The following is a 9,193-nucleotide window of genomic DNA, read 5'->3' on the forward strand; positions in this document are numbered from 1 at the left end:
CTGCTGTATAATTCCAGTGATTCTGCCGTATAAATCCAGTGGTACTGCTGTATAAATCCAATGGTACTGCAGTATAATTCCAGTGATACTGCCATATAAATCCAGTCCAGTGGTACTTCAGTATAAATCCAGTGGTACTGCCATATAATTCCAATGGTACTGCTGTATAACTCCAGTGGTACTGCCATATAAATCCAGTGGTACTGCCATATAATTCCAGTGATACTGCCATATAAATCCAGCCCAGTGGTACTGCCGTATAAGTCCAGTGGTACTGCCATATAATTACAGTGGTACTGCCGAATAATTCCAGTGATAATGCCGTATAATTCCAGTGATACTGCCATATAAATCCAGTGGTACTGCCGTATAAATCCAATGGTACTGCCATATACTGTAATTCCAGTGATACTGCCATATAATTCCAGTGGTACTGCAGTATAAATCCAATGGTATTGCCGTATAATTCCAGTGGTACTGGCATATAAATTCAGTGATACTGATGTATAAATCCAGTCCAGTGGTACTGCTGTATAATTCCATTGATACTGCCATATAATTCCAGTGATACTGCCATATAAATCCAGTCCAATGGTACTGCCATATAATTCCAGTGATTCTGCCATATAATTCCAGTGAAACTGCCGTATAATTCCAGTGGTACTGCTGTATAAATCCAATGGTACTGCCGTATAATTCCATTGGTAATGCCGTATAATTCCAGTGATAGTGCCGTATAATTCCAGTGATACTGCCGTATAATTCCAGTGGTACTGCCATATAATTCCAGTGGTACTGGCATATAAATTCGGTGATACTGCCGTATATAAATCCAGTCCAGTGGTACTGCTGTATAATTCCAGTGATTCTGCCGTATAAATCTAGTGGTACTGCTGTATAAATCCAATGGTACTGCCGTATAATTCCAGTGGTACTGGCGTATAACTCCAGTAAAATTACCGTATAATTCCAGTGATACCGCCGTATAATTCCAGTGATACTGCCATATAATTCCAGTGATACTGCCATATAAATCCAGTCCAGTGGTACTGCTGTATAAATTAAGTGGTACTGCTGTATAATTCCAGTGATAGTGCCGTATAAATCCAGTGGTACTGCCGTATAATTCCAGTGGTACTGGCATATAAATTCAGTGATACTGATGTATAAATCCAGTCCAGTGGTACTGCTGTATAATTCCATTGATACTGCCATATAATTCCAGTGATACTGCCATATAAATCCAGTGGTACTGCCGTATAAATCCAATGGTACTGCCATATAATTCCAGTGATTCTGCCATATAATTCCAGTGAAACTGCCATATAATTCCAGTGGTACTGCTGTATAAATCCAATGGTACTGCCGTATAATTCCATTGGTAATGCCGTATAATTCCAGTGATAGTGCCGTATAATTCCAGTGATACTGCCGTATAATTCCAGTGGTACTGCCATATAATTCCAGTGGTACTGGCATATAAATTCGGTGATACTGCCGTATATAAATCCAGTCCAGTGGTACTGCTGTATAATTCCAGTGATTCTGCCGTATAAATCCAGTGGTACTGCTGTATAAATCCAATGGTACTGCAGTATAATTCCAGTGATACTGCCATATAAATCCAGTCCAGTGGTACTTCAGTATAAATCCAGTGGTACTGCCATATAATTCCAATGGTACTGCTGTATAACTCCAGTGGTACTGCCATATAAATCCAGTGGTACTGCCATATAATTCCAGTGATACTGCCATATAAATCCAGCCCAGTGGTACTGCCGTATAAGTCCAGTGGTACTGCCATATAATTACAGTGGTACTGCCGAATAATTCCAGTGATAATGCCGTATAATTCCAGTGATACTGCCATATAAATCCAGTGGTACTGCCGTATAAATCCAATGGTACTGCCATATACTGTAATTCCAGTGATACTGCCATATAATTCCAGTGGTACTGCAGTATAAATCCAATGGTATTGCCGTATAATTCCAGTGGTACTGGCATATAAATTCAGTGATACTGATGTATAAATCCAGTCCAGTGGTACTGCTGTATAATTCCATTGATACTGCCATATAATTCCAGTGATACTGCCATATAAATCCAGTCCAATGGTACTGCCATATAATTCCAGTGATTCTGCCATATAATTCCAGTGAAACTGCCGTATAATTCCAGTGGTACTGCTGTATAAATCCAATGGTACTGCCGTATAATTCCATTGGTAATGCCGTATAATTCCAGTGATAGTGCCGTATAATTCCAGTGATACTGCCGTATAATTCCAGTGGTACTGCCATATAATTCCAGTGGTACTGGCATAAAATTTGGTGATACTGCCGTATATAAATCCAGTCCAGTGGTACTGCTGTATAATTCCAGTGATTCTGCCGTATAAATCCAGTGGTACTGCTGTATAAATCCAATGGTACTGCAGTATAATTCCAGTGATACTGTCATATAAATCCAGTCCAGTGGTACTTCCGTATAAATCCAGTGGTACTGCCATATAATTCCAATGGTACTGCTGTATAGCTCCAGTGGTACTGCCATATAAATCCAGTGGTACTGCCATATAATTCCAGTGATACTGCCGTATAAATCCAGCCCAGTGGTACTGCCGTATAAATCCAGTGGTACTGCCATATAATTACAGTGGTACTGCCGAATAATTCCAGTGATAATGCCGTATAATTCCAGTGATACTGCCATTTAAATCCAGTGGTACTGCCGTATAAATCCAATGGTACTGCCATATACTGTAATTCCATTGATACTGCCATATAATTCCAGTGGTACTGCAGTATAAATCCAATGGTACTGCCGTATAATTCCAGTGGTACTGTTTTATAATTCCAGTGATAGTGCCATATAATTCTAGTGATAGTGCCATATAATTCCAGTGGTACTAGCATATAATTCCAGTGGTACTGGCATATAAATTCGGTGATACTGCCGTATATAAATCCAGTCCAGTGGTACTGCTGTATAATTCCAGTGATTCTGCCGTATAAATCCAGTGGTACTGCTGTATAAATCCAATGGTACTTGGTCATGTGGGCGGGAATAGTCTGAACTGGTATTCCTGATTGGGAGAAAGACTGTCGGTCATTGTTTAGCCAGAGTGGGGCGGAATTTTTACTCCCAATCAGGAATACCAGTTCAGACTATTCCCGCCCACATGACCAATCATAGGAAGACACTAATTGCTGGCTCCATTAAATACCCAGGCATCAGACTTCCTTTAGCTGCTCAGAATGAAAGTGAACAAGCCCGTTACCGGGTGAAACGCGTTTTTCCAAGGGGCACCTCTCATGTCTGACATCAGGAATGGGTGATATCCAATATTCTTTTTATCTCGTTTAGGGCATTTTTTGCCCATCTGTCATTGAAATAGTAGATATCTTATTCCCTACAACAGGTGTGTCTTCTAAGGGGCACCTCCTATGTCTGACATCTGAATATGTGATACTTAATATGTACTCTTTAACTATTTTTGTTTCAAATTTTTTTTGGTTAGCAGGAACATTACCTGCAATACCCTACTATAGGTGTGCATATTCAAACAAAACACAGGATTTTTCTAACAAGCAGGAACACCACCTGCAATACCCTCTCATAGGTGTGTATATATAAACAAGTCTGTGTGTATATTAAAACAACTTATTTTCCTGCAAGACTAGCAGGTATTCCAAGCAGGAACACTACCTGCAATACCCTCTCATAGGAGTGCATACTCAATCAATTCTGTGTGTATATTTATTTTTCAAACAAAAAATACACACATTTTCTAGGTAAATACCGTGTGCCCACCACTGTTTAAAAAATTCATACTTTTCCACTGTCATAAGTGAATATTTAGTGTGTTTATCTCTCGGCACCTTATGCTTCTCTTCTTAATTGTATCATCTGTACGATACTGCTTATCATCACCAAGACGCATATCTAATTGAAATCCAACAGGTGACCGCAAGAAATTAAGAACGTCCAAAAATGTGTCCTATATGACTTTGTAATTCTTTTTCTACATTCTCACTTTCCTTCCTTCCGTGAACTCTCATCCACGATTCAGGCGGACTAGTCCCCTACGGGACACGTCCCGCCAGTCTAACGGGGACAGCAGATTCACATCTTATTATCTATACATTCTTATCATATTCTCTCCCGAGAAGGAATCCATCCTTCCGCTTCGGTGCACTCTCATTGGCGATGTAGGGTAATTTCTCTCTACGACCATACCCCTCCGTTCACGCCCAATCTCGTCCGATCTTGGAAGCTAAACGGAGGTGGGCTGGGTCAGTACCTAGACGGGTGACTACTAGGGAATACCCGGTGAAGTAGGAAGATCTACCTAGGGCAATAACGCCAACAGCAGTATCACTACTTTACTGATTCCTACTATTTTCCTAATCCTTAATAAATTTACCAATCTAAGACAGTGGCTAACTACCAGATATCAGCACATAGTGTGTGGGCTCTCTCATTCACTAACCCTACCCTATTCAGGGTTGTATTAATACAAACCAAGTTTGTACAGATTCTTGGCAGACGGAGGTTGCTTGTGATGTAGCCACCCTCCATTATGCAATTATCCAGGTATAATTAAGGATCTGAACATTCCACACATTATTTTGTAACGCTTAATGGTGTTCCTTCCTGATACAATTTTCATACATGGTCATACGTGCAGTATATATCCAGTTTTGAGTTTTCTAATGAGGTATAGAGTACAAGCTTAAGATGTCATTATCATTTCTCATTTGATCATAATTTAAAAGTAAATAATAATAAGAGTGCGCCCAAACTAGAGTCATACTTTTTCTCCTTGTAGATACATATGTACTTCCTTTTTATGACCCTGGGCGCACCGCCATACGGACAGATAGGGATTTCCAATATATGATCGTCCATTTCTGGCTTCTATATCATTCCCTGTATTTTTGAATCTATTTCTGTGCAAGATCAACAACCTGTGTTTTTTCATGAGTCCAGAAAGGACACAGGATCCTGTGATGGTAGAATCCATTGGGGACGAATTAATACTCTGTGAGGAGGATGATGTACACACTGAAAGGGGTGAGGAATTGGAGGATGAGGATGAGTTCAACATCTTGCCTCTGTAGAGCCAGTTTGTGCAAGGAGAGATTGATTGCTTCTTTTTTGGTGGGGGCCCAAACAAACCACTCATTTCAGCCACAGTTGTGTGGCAGACCCTGTCGCTGAAATGATTGGTTTGTTAAAGTGTGCATGTCCTGTTTATACAACATAAGGGTGGGTGGTAGGGCCCAAGGACAATTACATCTTGCACCTCTTTTTCTTCTTTGCATCATGTGCTGTTTGGGGACTAGATTTTTAAAGTGCCATTCTGTCTGACACTGCCATACAAATCCAGGGGTACAGCTGTATAAGTCCAGTCCAGTGGTGCTGTCTTGTGCTGCCATAAGTCCAGTGGTGGTGTCCTGTGCTGTATATTATTTACTCCAAATAAAAGGGTTATATACATTACTTATATTATTATCCAAATAATTTTTACAGGTTTTGCCATGTGTGTGTGGTTTAGGGGTGTGTGTCGCTTAGCTTAGTCATACAGCTACCTCATTGCACCTCTTTTTCTTCTTTGCATGATGTGCTGTTTTGGGCCTAGTTTTTTTTAAGTGCCATCCTGTCTGCCACTGCAGTGCCACTCCTAGATGGGTCAGGTATTTGTGCTGCACACTTGTGTTGCTTAGCCATCCAGCGACCTTGGTGCACCTCTTTTTTTCTTTGCATCATGTGCTGTTTGGGGACTTCATTTTTTTAAGTGACATCCTGTCTGCTACTGCAGTGCCACTCCTAGATGGGCCAGGTGTTTGTGCCGCACACTTGTGTCGCTTAGCTTAGTCATCCAGCCACCTCGGTGCAACCTTTTGGCCTAAAAACAATATTGTGAGGTGTGAGGTGTTCAGGGTAGACTGGAAATGAGTGGAAATGAATGTTATTGAGGTTAATAATACCGAAGGATCAAAATTTCCCCCAAATTCTGTGATTTTAGTTGTTTTTATGTTTTTTTCAAAATTCATCCAGATCCAAAACCAAAACCAAAACATGAAAAGGTGGTTTTGGCAAAACCAATCCAGAACCAAAACACGAGCATGAAACCAGAACCAAAACACAAAACACGAAAAGTGCCCGCCACACATCTCTAGTTTTCATGGAGGGTGTGTGACATCAGCTCCGGCCGCGAACAGCCTGATTCTACCGCACTGTAGGAGTAAGTCCTGGGCTACACGCAGACTGCACAGACTGGAAAAGACATTAGATGGTGAGTGAGTTGCGAATGGATTTGCAGATGTCCGCTGTCTGGTAAAGTTTTCGCACAGTATGCAATCCCACACTTGCACAGGGCAGGTTTTCACTCTCCATGGACAGCAACTATCTAATCGCAGAAGTCTGCAAATCTCCACTTTATCTTTATTTTCCAAGTCTTCGCTAAGCTAAGCGATAACACTGAATGATATGAACTATCTTGTTCATTAATAAATGAGATATCGTTCATATCTTTCAGTGTGTATGCACCAACAATGAACGATGTGTGACCCCGCGATCGTTCATCGTTGGTGCCGGGTCGTTTATACATGCATGCCATTATGGACAATCTCATCCAAATTAGCATGTAGGGCTATGGGGCAGGGTGATGGGGGGAGGCAAGAAACGTAATTTCCCCGGTCACACACCCCGCACTGCCGGGGCGTCCATCGGCCATATCGCCATTTGGCACCTCGGAGGCATATCCACCAGTGTTTAGGGCCTATTAGAACATCTCACACCAAATGCCCCAAATCTCTCATAATTAATAATGTATAAGAAAAGTAGAGAAGTATAAATTAATGGAGTAGTGGTGCTAGGGTGAGCATAGCTTGGACAATTTTATTTCTTTCACATCTTTGGAAGGACTTTCAGGTGCAAAAAGTGGACACTGACTGATGTTACAAAGATTGTAATGTGAATGTCCATCTTTCTTTGTGTAAAGTGGATACTTTGCACAAATTAAAATATATTGCATATTTCTGAAGATCTTAAGTGGTGTTTTTTGCAGAGGTAACCTCATCTCCCCTGTCTGCGTCCAATTTCTCACTGCGACCGTCGTCTGTACACAATTCAACACACATGGGCCAATATTTACTAAAAATCCGAGTTTGTCCAATTTGTGTTTTTTTTTCTAAGTCCCAACACGGGAATTCACTAAGCACAAATCTCAGCAGTGTTTGGGCTATTCGTAATGGTTTGATTGGCAAAGTTCAGAAATACGAATGAATAGACCATCGGTCAAACGCGGCTGTTATTTCATACAACACGGGTATTCACTATTCATTCGTATTTGGGTGTTAGTCTCTGAGTGCTCAAGTGTGGGTGTATTTTTTTGCGAATCGCATAGGCGCTCCATTGTATCCAATGGTGGGAACTTTGCGGTCAGCGGTTGAGGTTACTCGCGGTCAACCGCTGACCGCAAATTTCCCACCATTGGATACAATGGAGCGCCTATGCGCTACATTGTATCTTCAGTGCGCAGCCTCAATCACACTGTGATTGTTTTTCCCTATTTTTATTCTAATTCAAGGTTGATTGCAAAATAAAATTTTCCTCTAATGGGCAAAACCATGTACAGTGCAGTAGGGGCAGATATAACATGTGCAGAGAGAGTTAGATTTCGGTGGGGTGTGTTCAAACTGAAATCTAAATTGCAGTATAAAAATAAAGCAGCCAGTATTTACCTGGCACAGAAACAATATAACCCACCTAAATCTAACTCTCTCTGCACATGTTATATCTGCCCCACCTGCAGTGCACATGGTTTTGCCCATTAGACGAAAAATGTATTTTGTAATTAACCTTGAATTAGGACCCTAATGGGCAAGTTATATAACATACGCAGTATGTGGCTGCTAAACTAGCCTTTATTTACTAGCGGGACATGAAAACCCCATTTCAACAGTGTTCTTGTACCACAAATTTGCGAAACAGACGCCAATTCATCTAACAGTATTAAGAAAATTTTGTAGAATCTCAATCTTACTCATTTCATCTTTTAAAAAAAAACGTATTGGTGCTGTTTGAATTAATTTAAACCTTGATGGCACCATAAAGTTGTACAAATAAAACAAGAAAACATTCAAAAGAGAGATTTCTTTTACATGCATTGAGAGGAAACAAAAAAAAACATAAATTCACCGCGTGACTGTTTGACAGGTGTGTGTGCCTAGGCTGGTAGAACGGACTCTGCAAAGAGTCGCTCATGAAATAGGATAGTGTTTGTAAACAGTCTGTACTTTCTCAAATGTGCCCCGGAGATTTGTTGCAGGAAGTTAAATTGCTCAAATCTAGCTAATTTGGCACGATACATTGAAAACATGCCTGAGTGATCATAATTGCGCTGGGACCAACTTAATTTAGCAATCTCTATGTATAGGTTTCCAATAACAACTGCAGGCGATATAAATTCAATCTCTTGTTTGTTTCTTAAAGTGATTAGCTGAAAGTGTTTAGAATCTAAAGCTGTAATTGCAGTGTGTTATTTATGCTTAATTTTAATGTGTATAAAATAAAACATTGGGTTTATAATCTGGATTTATTAAAAGGCATTTTACTACCTGAATGTAACAAGAACATATTCATTACATAGCTAATTAACAAGCTTCGAAAAACTTAATTGGTTTTGCATTGACGTGCTTAGATATAAATTTAGGAATTGGTTTAAATTAATTGTAACATAATTGGATAACAGAAAAGTAAGATGACCCATTATTAAATAATGACATAGAGGGAGATTAAGGCAAATGCAGGATTTCTGCAGGGGAGTTTCAAAATGTTTGATTTTAGAGTGATTGTCGCCAGCCCATGAAGGATACATAGTTACCATGTAGTAAGCTATGGTCTGCCCCAAACAAAGTGCAGTGTATATAATACAGTACGACAGACATATGCAGGCTCAATGGTATGGTGAGCCACTTACCCGATTCTCTCTCTGGTGCAGTGATTGAGCACTCAGATCCACAGACACACCCAGCAGACTTTGTATGAAAATCTGCCACCACTGGATGGATGCAGTATGATTTACCGGCAGAGGGGATGGCAGCTGTCAATATCCCGACAGAATGCTGGCAGCGGGGCGAGCGCAAAGAGTCCTTTTGTGGGCTTGTTGCTCTCGCCATAC

General features: G+C 40.5%; 1 pseudogene; it reads left to right on the forward strand.

Moving 5' to 3' along the window:
* The first annotated feature begins 4,228 nt into the window (after positions 1–4,228).
* Positions 4,229–4,347, forward strand: LOC134964582 (5S ribosomal RNA; annotated as a pseudogene).
* Positions 4,348–9,193: the final 4,846 nt, after the last annotated feature.

The sequence above is a fragment of the Pseudophryne corroboree genome, chromosome 9 (genome assembly GCF_028390025.1).
Source record: "Pseudophryne corroboree isolate aPseCor3 chromosome 9, aPseCor3.hap2, whole genome shotgun sequence".
NCBI lineage: Eukaryota > Metazoa > Chordata > Amphibia > Anura > Myobatrachidae > Pseudophryne > Pseudophryne corroboree.